This window comes from Doryrhamphus excisus, chromosome 5 (assembly GCF_030265055.1).
Source record: "Doryrhamphus excisus isolate RoL2022-K1 chromosome 5, RoL_Dexc_1.0, whole genome shotgun sequence".
Classification (NCBI taxonomy): domain Eukaryota; kingdom Metazoa; phylum Chordata; class Actinopteri; order Syngnathiformes; family Syngnathidae; genus Doryrhamphus; species Doryrhamphus excisus.
In genome coordinates, this window is record NC_080470.1 from 4,425,417 (window position 1) to 4,445,315 (window position 19,899).

The 19,899-nt window shown below is 41.1% G+C and overlaps 1 protein-coding gene across 1 annotated transcript in view; it reads left to right on the forward strand.

Moving 5' to 3' along the window:
- Positions 1 to 10,439: 10,439 nt before the first annotated feature.
- The window catches only part of pde4ba (phosphodiesterase 4B, cAMP-specific a), a 146,971-nt gene continuing 137,511 nt past the window's right edge, over positions 10,440 to 19,899 (forward strand). The window contains exon 1 of the mRNA XM_058074368.1: positions 10,440 to 10,804. The gene's annotated coding sequence lies outside the window, so the exon portion shown is untranslated. The remainder of the gene's footprint in view (positions 10,805 to 19,899) is intronic.

Sequence of the window (19,899 nt, forward strand, 5' to 3'; positions counted from 1 at the left end):
AGATTCATATCTTTTTACAAAATGTACCATTATTTTCTCTGCAGCATTCTAGAAACGTAGGTGACCTTTAAGAATAATCACAGGATTAGCACATGCATTATGCAGTTTCAGATTATCGTCAAGGTTTCCTCACTTTAGCCAAGCATAAAAATGATAATAAACCAAGACGTGCATCAGGATGCCTCCACTCCAGCCAGTGTTATGCTGCTCTGTCAAGGCAGTTCTATTCATAAAACCTTCCTCATGCAGTACACAACAACAAGAGCTCAATCCAAATCCCTGCTTCACTCACGGTGCTAACACAATTAACAATATGTGTGGAAGACACGGACTACGCGGGTATCAAAATGAATGCTTACACGCTAACATACATACAAAACTATATTAGCATTTATAGCCCACAAGGTATGCTGGGTAATGTCTTGTTGATTAATTCATCTTGCGCAGGGGTCTCAAACTCAATTTACTTGGGGGCCACTGGAGCTAGGGTCTGGGTGAGACTGGGCCGCATCAGGTTTAAAAAAAAAAACACATTTATTAAAAACAAAAAAAATTTAAAAACTTAGCTTTGGTTCCAATTTTCTACAAGAAAAGCTCTGATAAAACATTCCACTGTTCTCAAATATCTTACTTTTTATTTTTCTACACAAAATAAGATGAAAAATAAATAAACAAATCAAGAATAAAGAAAATCAATCAATCAGTAATAAATAAATAAATCTAATAATAATAATAAAACAGCATATAATAAAAACTTAAGAAACCACATATAGTTGGTGGGTAGACAAATTATTTTTTTCAGATTAAAATGAACAAAGCATTATTAGAGCCCTATAGATATGACAAAACATGACTATAGTCACATTTATACTCTTTAACATATTGCGCAACTGCAGGGTCTTGAGACACATGCTAACTCGCAAACTAGAGAGCTCGCGACCTAAACGGTAGCCTTCAAGTTATTTCCTTTAAACTTAAATAGCCAAAAACTTACCACTTCCACACGGATAGGGAGGATAACTATTAACAGTTATTTAACCTTTAACATGAACATTAATCAAACGTAATAATTTTTTCTGGGTACATGATACCATACAGCATCCATATCAAACTTGCGCGGGCCGCACTAACATTAAACTTTCATATCAAGGCAAGGGCCTAAAACTAGTGTCCTGTGGGCCACATTTGGCCGTGTCTTTGAGACCCCTGATTTTGCGGGTTTAAGTGCTGTATTTTATGTTCTCCCCAAAGCGGCGGAACTATCAAAAATTATACCCACAAAAGCAAAAAGTGGTGTTTGTCTGTGAAAGATGGTTAAATGTTGCTATTGAAATAGTTCTTGCCCTTTTTTCCAATCCCTTTGTCTCTCTTGGCCTATTAAGAAGTCGCTTGTTTCCTGTCTGATGCTTTTCTGAGCAAAGTCCAAATTCAGTTGCAGCTTTAGTTTTGTCCTGAGAGAAATTGTGTTGACATTCGGGATTTTCTCGTTTTACAAACAAAAAGTTACACGTAGAAAAATAAAAAAATAACAATAACTTGTGATACATTGTGTTTATCGAGGTTAATTGTTTATGAGAACCTGTTTACAACCTTCTAAATACTGTATTTAACATTATTAGAGCATTCTAGACATGAGCTAACACCCCTACAGTCATCTCTACACACGTATTACCCAATATAGTAGCTGCTCTTTCACATCAATAAAAGCGAGTGGAGTATTTTTGTACCGAGCCCCGATTTGCAGATTTATCTTTCCCAACTGAGACGTTTGAACTCTCAACTATTTTGGCAAACACGCTGGGCGGCATCAGCTGTCGGTCCCACATCCTCATCTGAGCGGACTATTTTGCAACAGATGGACATCTTAATCTTCATCATCCCCTTCAGCACCACCACACTTGCGTCCTAAACCAGCACAAGTATTTATTTGACAACAACAAACACAGCATTGAAGGGGATATGTATGTATATATGTATATATGTATGTAATATATGTATGTAATCAAATGACACACAGAAGCCATTGGATTTGACTGTTGTTGAGACAATACACACACACACTTTTCTGTTCTCAAGCCCCAAAGATAGCCCAATCAAAGATCATTACAGGGCTCATCTTCCCTCCTCATTACCATAACAATACCCTTTAACTGAATGAAAAGCTCATGTAAATGTCTTTTTCATTCCAGCCATTGAGGCTCCATTTGGCATTTAGATCTTTGTTCCTGCTGAAAAAGATACAGCCACGGCAAGTTAACGCATCACATAAGTCAACAACTAAGCGCTAAATATAACATGTAACTTATTAACTGTTATTTACAAATGCCCGCAAGGCATGCTGGGTAGTCCAGCTGCAATATTATGAACAATAAAATATTGGATATCAATAAGCAAAAATGCGACAAAACACGGACAAATGTTGGGAGAAAGTGTACTGCAAGCTACCCAGCATGCCTTGCGGTGGGAATATGTGGCATGGTATTGCACTTTCATTCATTCATTCATTTTCTACTGTTTTTTTTTCTCACAAGGGTTGCGGGCAGTGCTGGAGCCTATCCCAGCTGTCTTCGGGCAAGAGGCGGGGTACACCCTGGACTGGTGGCCAGCCAATCACAGGGCACATATAGACAAACAACCATTCACACTCACATTCATACCACGGACAAATGTTGGGAGAAACGCAAGCTACCCAGCATGCCTTGCAGTGGGAATATGTGGCATGGGTATTGCACTTATTAACTGTTATTTCCAAATGTCTGCAAGGCATGCTGGGTAGTCCAACTACAATATTATGAACTATCAACAATAAAATATTGGATATCAATAAGCAAAAATGTGACAAAACACGAACAAATGTTGGGAGAAAGTGTACCGCAAGCTACCCAGCATGCCTTGTGGTGGGAATATGTGGCATGGGTATTGCACTTATTAACTGTTATTTCCAAATGCCCGCAAGGCATGCTGGGTAGTCCAGCTGAAAAATTATGAACTATCAACAATAAAATATTGGATATTAATAAGCAAAAATGTGACAAAACACGGACAAATGTTTGGAGAAAGTGTACCGCAAGCTACCCAGCATGCCTTGCGGTGGGAATATGTGGCATGAGTATTGCATTTAACTGTTATTGTTATTATTTAACTGTAGCATAGAAGTGTTTCAAATGTACTTCTTCCCTGAGATCGAGTTGAGTCCGCTTCCACCACTTCGCCAAGTACGGCTTTGTGAACCCTGTCACCACCCCACACCAAAAGAAACCAGGCTTTGCTACACATCTTAAAATATTGCTTGAAGAAAGCTCTGCCAAATAGCCATCAGTCGGCTATACAGACCTGGGAGCTACAGGATGTGTTCAATTCTCTTTAGTAGTAATTTACTGCTCCAGCTCTGACAACCTCACGCTTTGCTCTGAGAGATACAGACTCTACACAATTCATTTCAAGAATAGTTTATTGATCCCCGAGGGGGGACTTGCATACAGACCTTTACTTCCTCCCACCAACAGAGCGCTATTTTTTTTTTTTCGTCATGTTGACCTTCTAACTGAGTGAAAACGCGGGCCCATTCTGACGCCCCGTGGAGAGGAATTGTAACCACAACCATGAACAATCAGAGCTCAGTGAGCGCATTGTGGGCACACGTGCTGAGACGCATGGCTCGGCCCTGTGGATTTTCAGGTCAAACTAATCTTAACTGCTGTATGCTTAAATAATAGGATGAGGGTTGGCTGTGTCCAATGTTTGCTTTTGTCTCTAAAAGTGCACAGCGGGATTGAACATGAAAAAGACAGGAGGTAAACATGTTCCCTTTCGATTTGTAGTAATTTCGCCCTCCGTACAGATAAAGATGCTATCATTACCTACACAGCAACAGATGGTAGAGAAGAGAAGAGAAAAGGGTTGATGATGGAGGTAGAACAGGATTAGCTCGTCAGCCCAGCGTCTGAAGAGGAAATGGAACATAATGAAACGGGAAATGCAAAAGGTTCTATAGGTTGAGTTGATTGCTGTAGATTGAACAAAAATGCTGCTCTTTGGTCCTGAGGAGATGATTAACCCCTTTTGTGCTGATTTCTGTCTAAGTGTCTACTAGAACCATCGCCATTCAAGGGGATTACGGTCCCCAAGAAACACAAATAATAAGACCTGGAAATTATTCATTCATTCATTTTCTACCGCTTTTTCCTTACAAGGGTGCTGGAGCCTATCCCAGCTATCTCTGGCTCGAGAGGCGGGGTACACCCTGGTCTGGTCGCCAGCCAATCACAGGGCACATATAGACAAACAACCATTCACACTCACATTCATACCTATTGACAATTTGGAGTCGCTAATTAGCCTAGCATGTTTTGGGAATGTGGGAGGAAACCGGAGTACCCGGAGAAAACCCACGCATGCACGGGGAGAACACACAAACTTCACACAGAGATAGCTGGTGGTGGAATCGAACTCGGGTCTCCTAGCTGTGAGGTCTGTGCGCTAACGACTCGTACGCTGTGCCGCCTCCAAACCAACCACTCGCTCCTAAAGATGTATTCATACATCTTTTATGTTTTAAGAGGCACAAAGTGATGATGATGCAACTTCACAATAAAAGAGATCATGTTTGGTGCGGTTTAAAGCTGAAAAAAAAAAACGACCACAAGAGGTGGCAGTAGTGCATTTTATAAGAGCTCGGCATGCATCTCTCCCATACAAATACATAAATGCTCTGAAACCCACGCATGCACGGGGAGAACATGCAAACTCCACACAGAGATGGCCGAGGGTGGAATTGAACCCTAGTCTCCTAGCTGTGAGGTCTTTGTGCTAACCACTCAACCGCCGTGCCGCCCCTGGAAATTTTTGATTTTTTTTATTTGCCCTCAGCATATTGTAGAAGTCCAATTAAAACCCAGCAAAAATGGGAATAACAGTGCAGAAAGGCACAATAGGAACAAAAGCTGAAATACTGATAATAATAATTAATATACAGTCATCCCTCACTGCTTCAACTCATCATAGTTTTTCAAATATATTGCTCTTTTGTGGTTGATTATGGCCTATTTTTTGTCAAAATATGCATATTTAAATGTCAAAATGGCTGCACGGCGGAATGAGTGGTTAGCACGCAGGCCACACTGCTAGGAGACACAAGTTCAATTCCATCCTCTGCCATCTCTGTGTAGAGTTTACATGTTCTCTCCGTGCATGCGTGGGTTTTTAGAGCATTTATGTATTTGTATGGGAGAGATGCATGCCGAGCTCTTATAAAATGCACTACTGCCACCTCTTGTGGTCGTTTTTTTCAGCTTTAAACTGCACCAAACATGATCTCTTTTATTGTGAAGTTGCATCATCATCACTTTGTGCCTCTTAAAACATAAAAGATGTATGAATACATCTTTAGGAGCGAGTGGTTGGTTTGGAGGCGGCACAGCGCACAGACCTCACAGCTAGGAGACCCGAGTTCCATTCCACCCCCAGCTATCTCTGTGTGGAGTTTGCGTGTTCTCTACCTGTGCATGCGTGGGTTTTCTCCGGGTACTCCGGTTTCCTCCCACATTCCAAAAACATGCTAGGTTAATTGGCGACTCCAAATTGTCCATAGGTATGAATGTGAGTGTGAATGGTTGTTTGTCTATATGTGCCCTGTGATTGGCTGGCCACCAGCCCAGGATGTACTCCGTCTCTTGCCCCAGGACAGCTGGGATAGGCTCCAGCACCCCTCGTGAGGATCAGCGGTAGAAAATGACTGAATGAATGAATGAATAATCGTTAAAATAGCTAAATGAAAGAAAATACAAACATAGAAGACACATTCAAATAATGAATATGTAGTATTCTACACAATATTTTGTATCCTATAAACATACATTTAAGACATCAATAAGACGTATTCGGGATTTAGATTTGAGTTTTAGCTTTAAAAGCACGTTTTTTTCCAGTTAAGTGCGATGCGTTTGTGTCCCGCCGAACATTACAGTGACATTACTGACACCTAGTGACCAGTGTAGAATACTACATTACCATCATTGTATTTTTGTTCGAAAAGCCATTTTAATTTTTCAAAATGCTTCACTTTGGTGAAAATATATACATATTTTTGATCAATTATAGGCCGTATTCAACGATTAAAAAAGCATGATTTATTAATTCATTTACTTTTGAAAAAGTGTGATGGAGTGAAAGCACGAAATTTGAAGCGCAAAGTGGTATTTTTTTTATTCATTCACAACAGTGCAGTGCAGGCTTAAGCTTGACATTATTTCTATTTTTTTTATATGAGATTAAAGGAACGGAAACTCAAAAGACTGACCTTGACATTAAGCAACAGTGAGAAATGCATACAAAAAAAAACTTCCCCTGCAACTCATCTTATTAAATATCAGTAAATGTAAGCTCTGCTTATTTTTATCAAGAATTTACTGTGGGAGACTTTAAAAAAAAACAACGGCAGACGTTCACGGGTGTAAAATATTTGCAAACAAGAGACAGATTCTAGCCTTTTCCCACATTATTCAGTCCCTTTATTGAGTGACGTAACACAGAAATACCAAATTAGTTTTTTTTTTCCATGTCTGCAAATGTCTTTGAAAATAGAGGCAGATATAGCAACTGAATGAGTTATTAAGTTTTTTTCAAAGTACAAATCATGCTGTGAGAGTGGGAGACAAATCAAGTTCATATTGTGTCTTATTTTATTTGACGGGGAAAATAGGAGGAAGAGTGGTTAGCGCGAAGGCCTCACAGCTAGGAGACCCGAGTTCAATTCCACCTTGGTGGGTTTCTCCGGGTACTCCGGTTTCATTACACGTTTTTTTCCCCCCCCAGACATCGGTGAGTTTGTAATTTGCGTGAATGCGGGTAAGATGCTCCCTGTATGCACACTCTATAATGCTACACAGACAGATGCTTATTTACACAAAATAAACACGGTGCTAACACGGTGAAATCTTCTACAAAAGACTGCTGCAGAGTGGGGAGGCATGCCCATATAAGGAAGGCCGGCTCGCTGTGATGTCACAGGGAGCCAATGTTAGAATGGGCTCGCTTCCAAATGTGCAAACTGAAACTTTTGCATTGTTTGACAACATTCTATCAGCATTTATAGGTCAGAAAAGTGGAAAAATAGCATAATAGCGTACACGTTTTTTTTCCCCCAGACATCGGTTTGTAATTTGCATGAATGCGGGTAAGATGCTCCCTGTATGCACACTCTATAATGCTACACAGTCAGACGCTTATTTACACAAAATAAACACGGTGAAATCTTCTACAAAAGACTGCTGCAGAGTGGGGAGGCATGCCCACATAAGGAAGTCCGGCTCACTGTGATGTCACAGGGAGCCAATGTTAGAATGGGCTCGCTTCCAAATGGGCAAACTGAAACTTTTGCAACATTCTATCAGCATTTAGAGGTCAGAAAAATTGAAAATTTGCATAATTTAATAATTAAGTATAGCCAAAACAACATAACATAGCTAGTTTAGTAATCTGCAGATTATGACTTTCTTTCGGGGGGGCTTTTGTGTTTTTTCTCAGTCGCTCTGGAGTATAAGTGGCAGGACCGGCCAAACCATGAACAAAAGTGTGACTTATAGTCAGGAAAATATAGTATTCTACACAAAACCTTGCAGGCCTGTACGACCCCCTTCAAGCCATTACGGTTTAGGGTTACCAAAGGTTTTCTTCATGACTGCCATCTCAGCTCCCTTAGTGATTAGGAATCTCCCCCGCGTAGTTCTGGACTGATCTTTCACCTTTCTCATGATCATTCTTACTCCATGAGATGAGCTCTTGCGTGGGATTCCAGCCACAGCATGACTGATGAATAGTTTTCCTATTTCATCCATTTTCCACAACCATTGCACCTCACCAAGCCTCTTGCTGATACTGTGCTGGTCAATGAACTCGTCACTGATATATAGCTCTTTGGTCTTGCCCATAGTGTGAGTTGCTGATTCTGTGCTGGTCAATGAACTTGTCACCGATATATATAGCTCTTTGGTCTTACCCATAGTGTGAGTACTGGAATTTTTGCTGCCTGATATAGGTTTTTTTTCTATAACCCAAAAATTCAACTGATTTCCTACCAGGTGATTATGAATTTTACCAATTAGACAAAGCCACAAAGGTGAGATTCATTTTGTTTACCCAAGATAATATGGATGATATGGATATGGATATGTACTACTAGATGAAGAACGTTTGGACATTGGCTTTTGGTGATTTCCCTTCTATTTTCTCATTCATTCATTTTCTACAGCTTGTGCTGGAACCTATCCCAGCTGTCTTCGGCCAATCTGGTCACCAGCCAATCACAGGGCACATACAGACAACCATTCACACTCACATTCATACCTATGGACAATTTGGAGTCGCTAATTAACCTAGCATGTTTTTGGAATGTGGAAGGAAACCCACGCATGCACGGGTTTTGTCCCGAACATGCAAACTACACACAGAAGGTTCCACGTAAGGTGGACTCGAACTCAGGTCTCCTAGCTGCGAGGCCTGTGCACTAACCACTCGATAACCGTGCAACTAGGTTTCATTCATTTATTATCAATTCCTATACCGACAAAATTAGAACGTAGGGTTCGGCAGTAGTCCGGAAGTACTCCGGAGTGCTTCAGAGTGTGACCAATCACAGCAGAGTGGGCGTGCCCGGAGGTGACCCGTGGGTGGATCAAATTATAACATATTTTCAATGCAATACTTGTGTGTCTGTCAAATAAAGCTACCATATAAATTATATTATATATACCATTCATTCGGTTGTGACTCAAAACAATATAGAAGATCAGGAAGGGCTTCATTAATTCCCCTCTCTTGTGCTTTATGTATGATGAGGTATGATGTGCTGTGATTAACAACCATTAGAGTCCTCAATTTATTTAATTGCATTTCAGCACAGTGTCAGACGCTTTCATCAATCACCTGCAATTTCTGAGGGAGCTTGAATATTTTTGTCAGGTTACTTAGCGGAATGCAATTCAGGCAAAGTGAATGGCTTGTTTGTGAGGTTTGTTTGGTTTGTTTGTTTTCATACGCATCAAGGATGCAAATGATGAAGGATGAAAATGTCTATTTTCAACTCTTCAATGGTAAGTCGTTTGCCAGCACCAGGAGTAGATCGGGATACTGGGACAAAAATCCTTTGCGTATTTGCAGAGAATGCACCCCCTTGCAAAATCCCCCCCCCTCCCCTTTGCATTTTGAATTGTTTTACTTTTTAAATAAGACCTATGTGACAAGACTCTGTCACAGAATTATTAATTAATTTATTGTTAAGATAATCACAAATACAGTAATCCCTCGTTTATTGTGGTTGATTGGTTCCACGCCTGACTATGATAAGTGAATTTCTGTGAAGTAGGATTCATCCATTAGGGTCGCGGGGGTATGCTGGAGCCTATCCCAGCTGAGTCCGGGCAAGAGGCGGGGTACACCCTGGACTGGTAGCCAGCCAATCACAGGGCACATATAGACAAACAACCATTCACACTCACATTCATACTGGGATAGGCTCCAGCATGGCCTCGACCCTTGTGAGGATAAGCGGTTGAAAATGAATGAATAATACATTTTGACAAAGCATCCCGTGTTTTATTGTAATCACAGCTAGGAGACCCCAGTTCAATTCCGCCCTCGGAGTGGAGTTTGCATGTTCTCCCCGTGCATGCGTGGGTTTTCTCCGGGTACTCCGGTTTCCTCCCACATTCCAAAAACATGCTAGGTTAATTGGCGACTCCAAATTGTCCATAGGTATGAATGTGAGTGTGAATGGTTGTTTGTCTATATGTGCCCTGTGATTGGCTGGCGACCAGTCGTACCCCGCCTCTCACCCGAAGACAGCTGGGATAGGCTCTGGCACCCCCCGCGACCCTCGTGAGGAAAAGCGGTAGAAAATGAATGAATGAATGTAATAATGGTCTAGTGGTTAGCGCGCAGGCCACACAGCTGGGAGACCAGAGTTCAATTCCGCCCTCGGCCATCCCTGTGTGGAGTTTGCATGCGTGGGTTTTCTCCGGGTACTCCGGTTTCCTCCCACATTCCAAAAACATGCTAGGTTAATTGGTGACTCCAAATTGTCCATAGGTATGAATGTGAGTGTGAATGGTTGTTTGTCTATATGTGCCCTGTGATTGGCTGGCAACCATTGGAATAGGCTCCGGCACCCCCCACGACCCTCTTAGGAGGATAAGCGGTAGAAAATGAATGAATGAATGAAAATCATAAACTCATTGAAAAGTATCAGTAGTGTGAATATTTGTGTATTGACTCGGTATCCAATCAAAACACCAAGATGTGTATATGGGCCACCTCTTCTTCCTACTGGGGGATTGACAGCTGTCATATGGTCTCACCAGGAAGAGATGCCGTGGTCGTACATCTCTAGATATCTTTCAGTCGCTCTAACAGCCCGCCCCGCTCATCAGTGGGGGGGGGAGGGAGGGAGTAGGAGGACCAGAGCACCCACCAACCCCCGTTAATGTAGCTTCTTAGTATTTCCACAGCGATAGAGAATGACTTTTCTCGATGCTTTGTGGAACATTTATATCAAAACAAGTGCATGGGAGTGAATCCGAGCACAGGAAGCCAAGAGTCCGGATCAGCCCACCGAGAGAGGAAGCTTCCAAGTCCAAACACTGACTTATCCCAGCCGAGGATGGCGGAAACAATAAGAAATAAGACGGACTGAGCGGCATGTGTGACAAAAAGATGCTCCGTGTCGTCTAACGGAAGGAGTCAGCGGCATCGGGACTCCCTTTGTGTTTGTGTCCCCCCCCTCCACTTCCACGTGTGGAGGAGGCTCAAGGTAGGCTTTGTTTCCGCTTAGCGAACTGTGCATGTACTTTTACTGGGAAACTGGTGCTACCAACACTTTAAACGCCATTTCAAGAGAGGTTTGTGTGGTTTTGTTGAGTCGAGCTCAGATGAAGAAAACACTGCTGGTTGTGGTGGTGGTGCCCTTATTTCATCTGTCATACGGCAGCCTGTCAATGTATTGATTGATGTCGACTGGGGGGGTGAATATTATGTTACCAACACTGATTAGTCGGTTTGTTTTCCATTCTAGACAAAGTACATGTGTTTAGGTGGTCCTGGAAAGCCTGGCAAAAAAACAAAAACAAACATATTTTTTTCTAAAAATTGCAGTTCTTCTAAACTTAATAGTGTCTGACCATGAAAGAAGATTCATTCATTCATTCATTTTCTACCGCTTTTTCCTCACGAGGGTCGTGGGGGTTGCTGGAGCCTATCCCAGCTGTCTTTGGGCGAGAGGCAGGGTACACCTTGGACTGGTGGCCAGCCAATCACAGGGCACATATAGACAAACAACCATTCACACTCACATTCATACCTATGGACAATTTGGAGTCGCTAATTAACCTAGCATGTTTTTGGAATGTTGGGAGGAAACCGGAGTACCCGGAGAAAACCCACGCATGCACGGGGAGAACATGCAAACTCTACACAGAGATGGTCGAGGGTGGAATTGAACCCTGGTCTGCGCGCTAACCACTCGACGGCCGTGCTAAGAAGACATTGTTCATTCATTCATTCATTTTCTACCGCTTTTTCCTCACGAGGGTCGCGGGGGTTGCTGGAGCCTATCCCAGCTGTCTTCAGCGAGAGGTGGGGTACACCCTGGACTGGTCGCCAGCCAATCACAGAGCACATATAGACAAACAACCATTCACACTCACATTCATACCTATGGACAATTTGGAGTCGCTAATTAACCTAGCATGTTTTTGGAATGTTGGGAGGAAACCGGAGTACCCGGAGAAAACCCACGCATGCACGGGGAGAACATGCAAACTCCACACAGAGATGGCCGAGGGTGGAATTGAACCCTGGTCTCACTAGACTGCCATGCAGCCCACTTTTTTTTTTGTTTCTTTACTTTATTTACCTTTTATTTAACCTACAAATGTACAAATGTAAAACATTCACCCTCTTAGGTACTACCTACTGAGTAGTCTGTCTCTCACAAGCATAGTACTATTTTGGTTATCCATGTACAGTATGAACAGTCCAAAAGACTGACCAGGAGACTACAATAAATACAATAAGTACTCACACCATCAGTCATTTAGTCTGACTTTCACACCTGGAAGCTATTCAGGACTTTGTCATTGTGTCCAATGATCATGAACACCCATTGGTCCCTAAGTGCACATATACATTATGCTAATTCTGACATTCTTTTATTCTAAGAAATGTTCAGTACCATATACTCAATAGCCTACTTACCTGTTCTGTTCATGTTTTAGTTCTATTCTCACCTTATACAACAGTTTTTTTTTAACCCGGGGAGTACATACCCTAAGGCCAGTGCCACCATCCTTTCATCCTTTTCATTTTAATTGCAAAAAGCATAATTTAAATGTGTTCAGTTCAGCCACGAGAGGTCCTTAAGGTATTGATGATAAGGAATAGCACATAAAAAACGCACACCGTGTACTAACAGTAATTATAGTTACAGTTTCTTTAAAATACAATCACAAGGATGGCCGTCGCATCTATTTATTCTTCTTAATGAGAGCTTAGAAGGTGATTATACCATGCTTGTGTGATGACGTGTGTACTGTATGTGTTGTTTTATTGCTGACAGCAACGTACCGTCAAAGGTGTAAAAAGTCTTTACTCACAAGGCTCTGGAGAAATCCTAGTGTGAGGTCTGGTAATATGGATGTGGTGAACAACCTTCAAGCATCGTGTGTTTTGATTACTGATGTGTGATACTATTTGAATTTCCGGTTCAAATATTTCAAATAAATGTCAGTGTTTACCTAAGGTATGCAATCTATTTGTGGTGGTGGGTTGCAGGGAAGGAAACTGGAAACTTGGTTTGCGGGACCCAGCAGATATCTGTAGCTGTGTGTCGGATGGATGGCAGGCTAAAAAATCTCCTTCCACTCAATGTCGCCTATAAACATGGCGCTATTCACAAACATCAAGTCATTACGTTATTTTTTTTTTTTTTTGCCCATGACACACACATAAAACAGCTTCTCAACCCACACCCACCAGTTGAGAATGACTGCTCTAGATAATACATAAGGCATGTGCATGTACTTTTTATGAGAGACAAAAACAGGAAACGCAAAACAAGTACACAGTCGTCGCTCGTATCGATACGAGACAATCTTATTCCAGTGTTAATGATCTTTGGGTGGGCATCAGAGGTTATAGTGGACTCACACACTGTTTCCACGAGAATCGATCTAGACTCTGACCTTGATCAGCTTCATGGGGTATTAAACCATTTCTTAGCTTGCAGTTTTCAATTATGGAAGCGGCGTGTGTAGTCATCCCCTTGGGTTCCAGAGATCCAAATTATATATCAGTTCCTATTGATCAGGCAAGGCTCATAATGCATTAGTTTATAAAAAACATATGATTTATTCCTTTTGAGAAACCTCAGCATGAAGGCTGTTTATGACTTTGTCTTGGTATCTTCCAACGAGGGATCTTTCCTTGTTGATCTTAGCGGTCCACAAAAAAATCTCAACAGGATCACAGTAGATACTCTCTTCTACAAGTCCTAAAGCCAAACATGATAAACAAATGTTGATTACAAATGATTACTACTTTGGTGTAGGAAGACTCCATTTAGTAAGGATCCATTCTTTACTGTACTGGAAATTCCACTTCATTGAACTGAACTGAACACTTTACCTCTTCTACTCAAGTAATTCTTGTTTATTGCGGTTAATTGGTTGCAAAACCAGCAGTGAATTTCCACAAAGAATACTTTTGCATTTAGAGCATATAAAACCTGTTTGAATGTTGAAATGACCTTCTAAATATGGTCTTTCCCAATTTTTAGAGCCCCCTGAACATGAAATAACACCCCTATAGTCATCTTGATAGTCAAAAATTTAACATAACATAGACTCACACACATGGGTTAGCGCGCAGACCTCACAGCTAGGAGACCAGAGTTCAATTCCACTCTCGGCCATCTCTGTGTGGAGTTTGCATGTTGTCCCCGTGCATGCGTGGGTTTCCTCCCACATTCCAAAAACATGCTAGGGTAATTGGTGACTCCAAATTGTCCATAGGTATGAATGTGAATGTGAGTGTGAATGGTTGTTTGTCTATATGTGCCCTGCGATTGGCTGGCGACCAGTCCAGGGTGTACCCCGCCTCAGCTGGGATAGGCTCCAGCACATTCGCAACCCTTTTGAGGATAAGAAAATGAATGAATAAAAAAAAATACAAGTGTAAACGTGACTGTAGGGGTGTTAGTTCATGTCGAGAAGGCTCTACTAATAAATGTGTTATTTTCTGTTATCATGTTTACTATATCAGGTAATACAAGTGTAAAGGTGACTGTAGGGGTGTTAGATCATATCTAGAAGGCTCTATTAATAAATGTGACAGCTGGGATAGGCTCCAGCACCCCCACGACCCTCATGAGGAAAAAGCGGTAGAAAATGAATGAATGAATGAATGAATGGTTACAAAACCAGCAGTGAATTTCCACAAAGTAGAATATATTTGCATTTAGAGCATATAAAACCTGTTTGAATGTTGAAATGACCTTCTAAATATGGTCTTTCCCAATTTTTAGAGCCCCCCCGAACATGAAATAACACCCCTATAGTCATCTTGATAGTCAAAAATTAAACATAACATAGACTCACATGTTAGCATTAGCTTATTTTTTCTGGACTGGATACTTTCTAGTGGCTATTGTCTCATCAGTGTAATATTACTGACTCCTACTGACAAGTGTAAGATACTACACCTCACATCTTTGAATGTGTCATTTGAATGCCTTATATTTGTATTTTCATTAATTTAGCCATTTTTTATACTTGAAAATGCTATGCTCATTTTTCGGCCCTGTGTATTGAGTTGTGGACTCCTGTAGAGCAGCTACACACTATATCCAGCACAGAAAGCTTTCGAGATATTCCAGAATCCGCACCTATCCCAGCTGTATTTCTTTGTATTCTATGCTTCCACGCTAAGAAGGACTTCCGATGTATCTTTTTAAAATGTCCGCTTTTAACATATAGCCATATGTTTTGGATCCCGAATCCGAGCCGGAAGTAGAGACTGGTTTATAGAGACTCCGATTGCAAGCTTGTAGATTCAAGTTGTGTGGTACAGTTCCTTAACGTTGTAGGTTGTCCAACCATTGTGACCATTGTCCATTATTTCCATACTATCGGTGATTGAGTCATTAATCCTTGCATTACATTACAAATGCAACAAATGTCCATTTTTGTATTCATCCAGCCATCACCAAATGAACGTCACTGGGCTTTTTAAGTGGGCTTTGGCTTCACTGATCAGTTTGAGCTGTTGCAGGCTCATGCCCGCAACCCTGCAGGCTAAGTGGTAGTGATATTTAATACAAAGACAGTTGTGTGCGTGCATTCATTTTTGACTGAACCGAGAGATACATGCAGACGGCCTGGGAATCATCTGTAATTGCATCGCTGACAGTCGGGGCACATTTTATGGTAAATGGCTGACTTTTGATATTTTTGTTTTATAGTTGGAATGGAATTGTGTGTATTTCTTTTGGCACATTTTCACATTGTATACTCCTGATTGATATTTTAAGAACAGTTGATTTTTTTTTTAAACATTTTGCATTGTTGGATCTTGAGGAGGTAATCATAATGCAAAAAAGAAGAAATGGGATGGAGACAAAATCATTTTGAGTAAGCAATTCATTGGTGGATGAGTGGTTAGTGCGCAGGCCTCACAGCTAGGAGACCCGGGTTCAATTCCATCCTCGGCTATCTCTGTGGATTTTCCGTGTGTTGACTCCAAATTGTCCATAGGTATGAATGTGAGTGTGAATGGTTGTTTGTCTTTAAAAGGTTCACCTGGTGAGCAAAAAAAGGTGGTGTTTGGAATGATTTCATGTGCCCTGTGATTGGCTGCCGACCAGTCCAGGGTGTACCCCGCCTCCCGCCCAAAGACAGCTGGGATAGGCTCCAGCACCCCTGCGACTCTTGTGAGGATAGGAAGTAGAAAATGAATGAATGAATTCATTGGAATTCATTATTTCCAGGATTCACGAAGGGCATCCTATCTGGTCAAAAAGAGTGAGATTATTCCTTTGTCAGGTGTGCATTGTGAACAGTAGCGTTGTCATTTCCACACACACACACACGAGTCACGAGGTGTGTCCCCCTACACAATCTCCACCGTTTGACAACCCTGCACAACCTGAAGCTCCATTGTTCCATTGAAGGAAAAAGCTCCCCGGATCTTGATGGCACATGCATGGTCCAACACAGTAGTAACTAAATGCAAGTAGCTGACAGTGTATGTGAGCTGGCCTGGCCAATAGAACACAGCAATGAAGATTTTGTCTGTTTGTAACAAACAGAGCCCTCAGTACATTAAATTAGGAAGACACCTTATCTCTATTGCCATCAAACCTGATGTAATACCCCAGAAATCAATACTCAATTAGTTTACTGTTGTTACTGACATTCACTCTAAAATGGATATACACTTCGGACGTAGTTTAGTGTTCACCTTAAGTTAACCTACTTCCAACACTGTGAACATGCACTTCTGTAAGTACCTGGGATCTTAATAACGGTGTATGTTGTATCCGGTATATACTGTACATCAGAGGTATTCAGGAGTTCCAGGTCTGGTGCGGTCCCACAAAGCTGCATTTTGGGTTAGGATTGAAAAATTGATCTGCAAGATCAGTAAGTGTAAAGTCTAAAAAATATGCACAGGTCAAAATAAAAGATGAATGAGTAAATAATTTATTGACTATTGGTGCAGGTCGGGGCGGCACGGCGGTCGAGTAGTTAGCGCACAGACCTCACAGCTAGGAGACCAGGGTTCAATTCCATCCTCGGCCATCTCTGTGTGGAGTTTGCATGTTCTCCCTGTGCATGCGTGGGTTTTCTCCGGGTACTCCGGTTTCCTCCCACATTCCAAAAACATGCTAGGTTAATTGGCGACTCCAAATTGTCCATAGGTATGAATGTGAGTGTGAATGGTTGTTTGTCTATATGTGCCCTGTGAAAGTGGTAGAAAATGAATGAATGAATGAATGGTGCAGGTCGGCATGGGTTTTGTCTCGGTGATCCGCCACTTTGTGTTGATAAAACCAATTTAACGAGCTATTGTTGGTTGAATTTGTTGAAAAATAGTATAATACAAGGCTTTCGAATTGCATAGCTGAAGCTAAGATTTGATTTGTGGGTCAGTATTGAAAGTGAAATAAATGTTGTGAGCTGTAATTTGCTGAGATGCAACTGAGTTGCAGTAATGTGTATGCAAATACAGCTCCCGCCTTCTGGCCCTAACATGAATGGCAGGGATTAAGAAGCAACAGCGGCCTGGTGATTGTTTCAAATGTAGGTTGATCACATGCACGTAATCCTCCGCTAACTATGGAGACTGTGTGTGAAAATGGCATGCAGAAGTGCTTATCTTCTGAAAGGGTGCGAGGCTTTGCTTTGTCAAATGTCACACTGCGTGTGTGTGTTACATGAAAGTACTAGCTTCAATCAAGTGACCAAAATGCATTTCAAAAGCGTCGCTGACAAAATATTCCTCTTCCATAACAATCAACCTTGATATTTCTGTGGTTGCTATAATGTCATGACCACTGACTTAGCACTAAAAAGCATAGAATCCATGATTTTTTTTTATCAAGTGTTACTGTAAAAACTACACTTTTAAAATGTTGTCAGTTGTGAAAGGGTTTAAGTGTTCACTCGCCAGGTTTATCCAGACCAACCACCCTCATCTGGAATGCATACGGTATCTCTGAAAACATCTCACACCATTTTCTAAATGTACTATTCTGTAAAGTGGCCATTTATTCGCAATGTTCTCACTTGGGATCTTATTTTGTATCATTATCCCATAACATGGCATGGGCATTGGTATATGTGGGTGACTGCTAGGGTTGCGGAATGATAGAAGTTGTCACACTACATTTAATATCGTATACAGCTATCCCTCGTTTATCGCAGTAAATTGGTTCCAGATCTGACTGTGATAATTTCATTTCTGTAGTTGGAACATAGAAAACCTGTTTAGAACTTTCTAAATAATTTTTTCAGTAGAGCGTTCTAGACATGAACTAACACCCCTACAGTCACGTTTACACTTGTATTACCTGATATAGTAAACATAACAGAAAATAACACATTTATTAGTAGAGCCTTGTAGACATGAACTAACACCCCTACATTCACTTTACACTTGTATTACCTGATATAATAAACATGATAACAGAAAATAACAAATTTATTAATAGAGCCTTGTAGACATGAACTAACACCCCTACAGTCACTTTTACACTTGTATTACCCGATATAGTAAACATGATAACAGAAAATAACACATTTATTAGTAGAGCCTTCTACACATGAACTAACACCCCTACAGTCACTTTTACACTTGTATTTTTTTATTTCTGTAGTTGGAGCATAGAAAGCCTGTTTAGAACCGTCTAAATATATTTTTTAGTAGAGCCTTCTCGACATGAACTAACATCCCTACAGTCACATTTACACTTGTATTACCTGATATAGTAAACATGATAACAGAAAATAACACATTTATTAGTAGAGCCTTCTAGACATGATCTAACAACCCTACAGTCACTTTTACACTTGTATTACCCGATATAGTAAACATAACAGGAAATAACACATTTATTAGTAGAGCCTTGTAGACATGAACTAACACCCCTACATTCACCTTACACTTGTATTACCTGATATAATAAACATGATAACAGAAAATAACACATTTATTAGTAGAGCCTTGTAGACATGAACTAACACCCCTACAGTCACTTTCGAGTAATTACTTTGCTTTTTCAGGCCAGTGATTGGCCAAAATGTGCAAGCCAGCTAGGGAATATGTTTTCAACAAAGACTTATGGTAAACTCACAATTTATTGCAGTTATTGGCTCCGTATAACTCGGAAAATATGCAAAACACAATTGAAGAAAACACAATGAATATATTTACACTGTTGTGACCTTTTTTCCCTGGATGAAGTTCTCATATATTATTACCATGTGGGAGGCTTGGAGAGGCTGGAGGCTGATGAATGATGGCCTGTTTCACATGTATCACTCAACATTAAGAATATCTGTGCGCCATTGAATGCTTACATTTTGCTGGGAGAAATCTACTGAGTCATATACACGCAGGTTCATTGTGAACACCCACTGTAGTTCCCCAATATGGTTCTCCGTAAGCTGAAATGTTGTTTAAATATTGATTTGTGAGCAATGGTGTAGCTCTAGGACTTGAGTAAGAACAGTGAAGCAGCAAAGGGTACACATATGCATGACTGTACTGTATTGTCTGTAGGGTTTGTGACATTTTCTTTCATGAATAGTAGTAGTATATAATGTGATATTAAGCTATCCTACTGTAAAAAACATACATAGGATTTACTGAAATGCAAATATGAAAATGTATGTGTCGAACCAAAGTACTAGTGATACACATGTTATTTATGTAAATTTAACATTTGTTGGCTGCACAGCGACCGAGTGGTGGTTAGCGTGCAGGCCACGCAGCTAGGAGACCCGAGTTCAATTCCACCCTCGGCCATCTCTGTGTGGAGTTTACATGTTCTCCCCGTGCATGCGTGGGTTTTCTCCGCGTACTCCGGTTTCCTCCCACATTCCAAAAACATGCTAGGTTAATTGGCGACTCCAAATTGTCCATAGGTATGAATGTGAGTGTGAATGGTTGTTTGTCTATATATGTGCCCTGTGATTGGCTGGCGACCAGTCTAGGGTGTACCCCGCCTCTTGCCGAAAGACAGCTGGGATAGGCTCCAGCACATCCGCAACCCTTGTGAGGATAAGAAAATTAATGAATAAAAAAAAGTGTAAACGTGACTGTAGGGGTGTTAGATCATGTCTAGAAGGC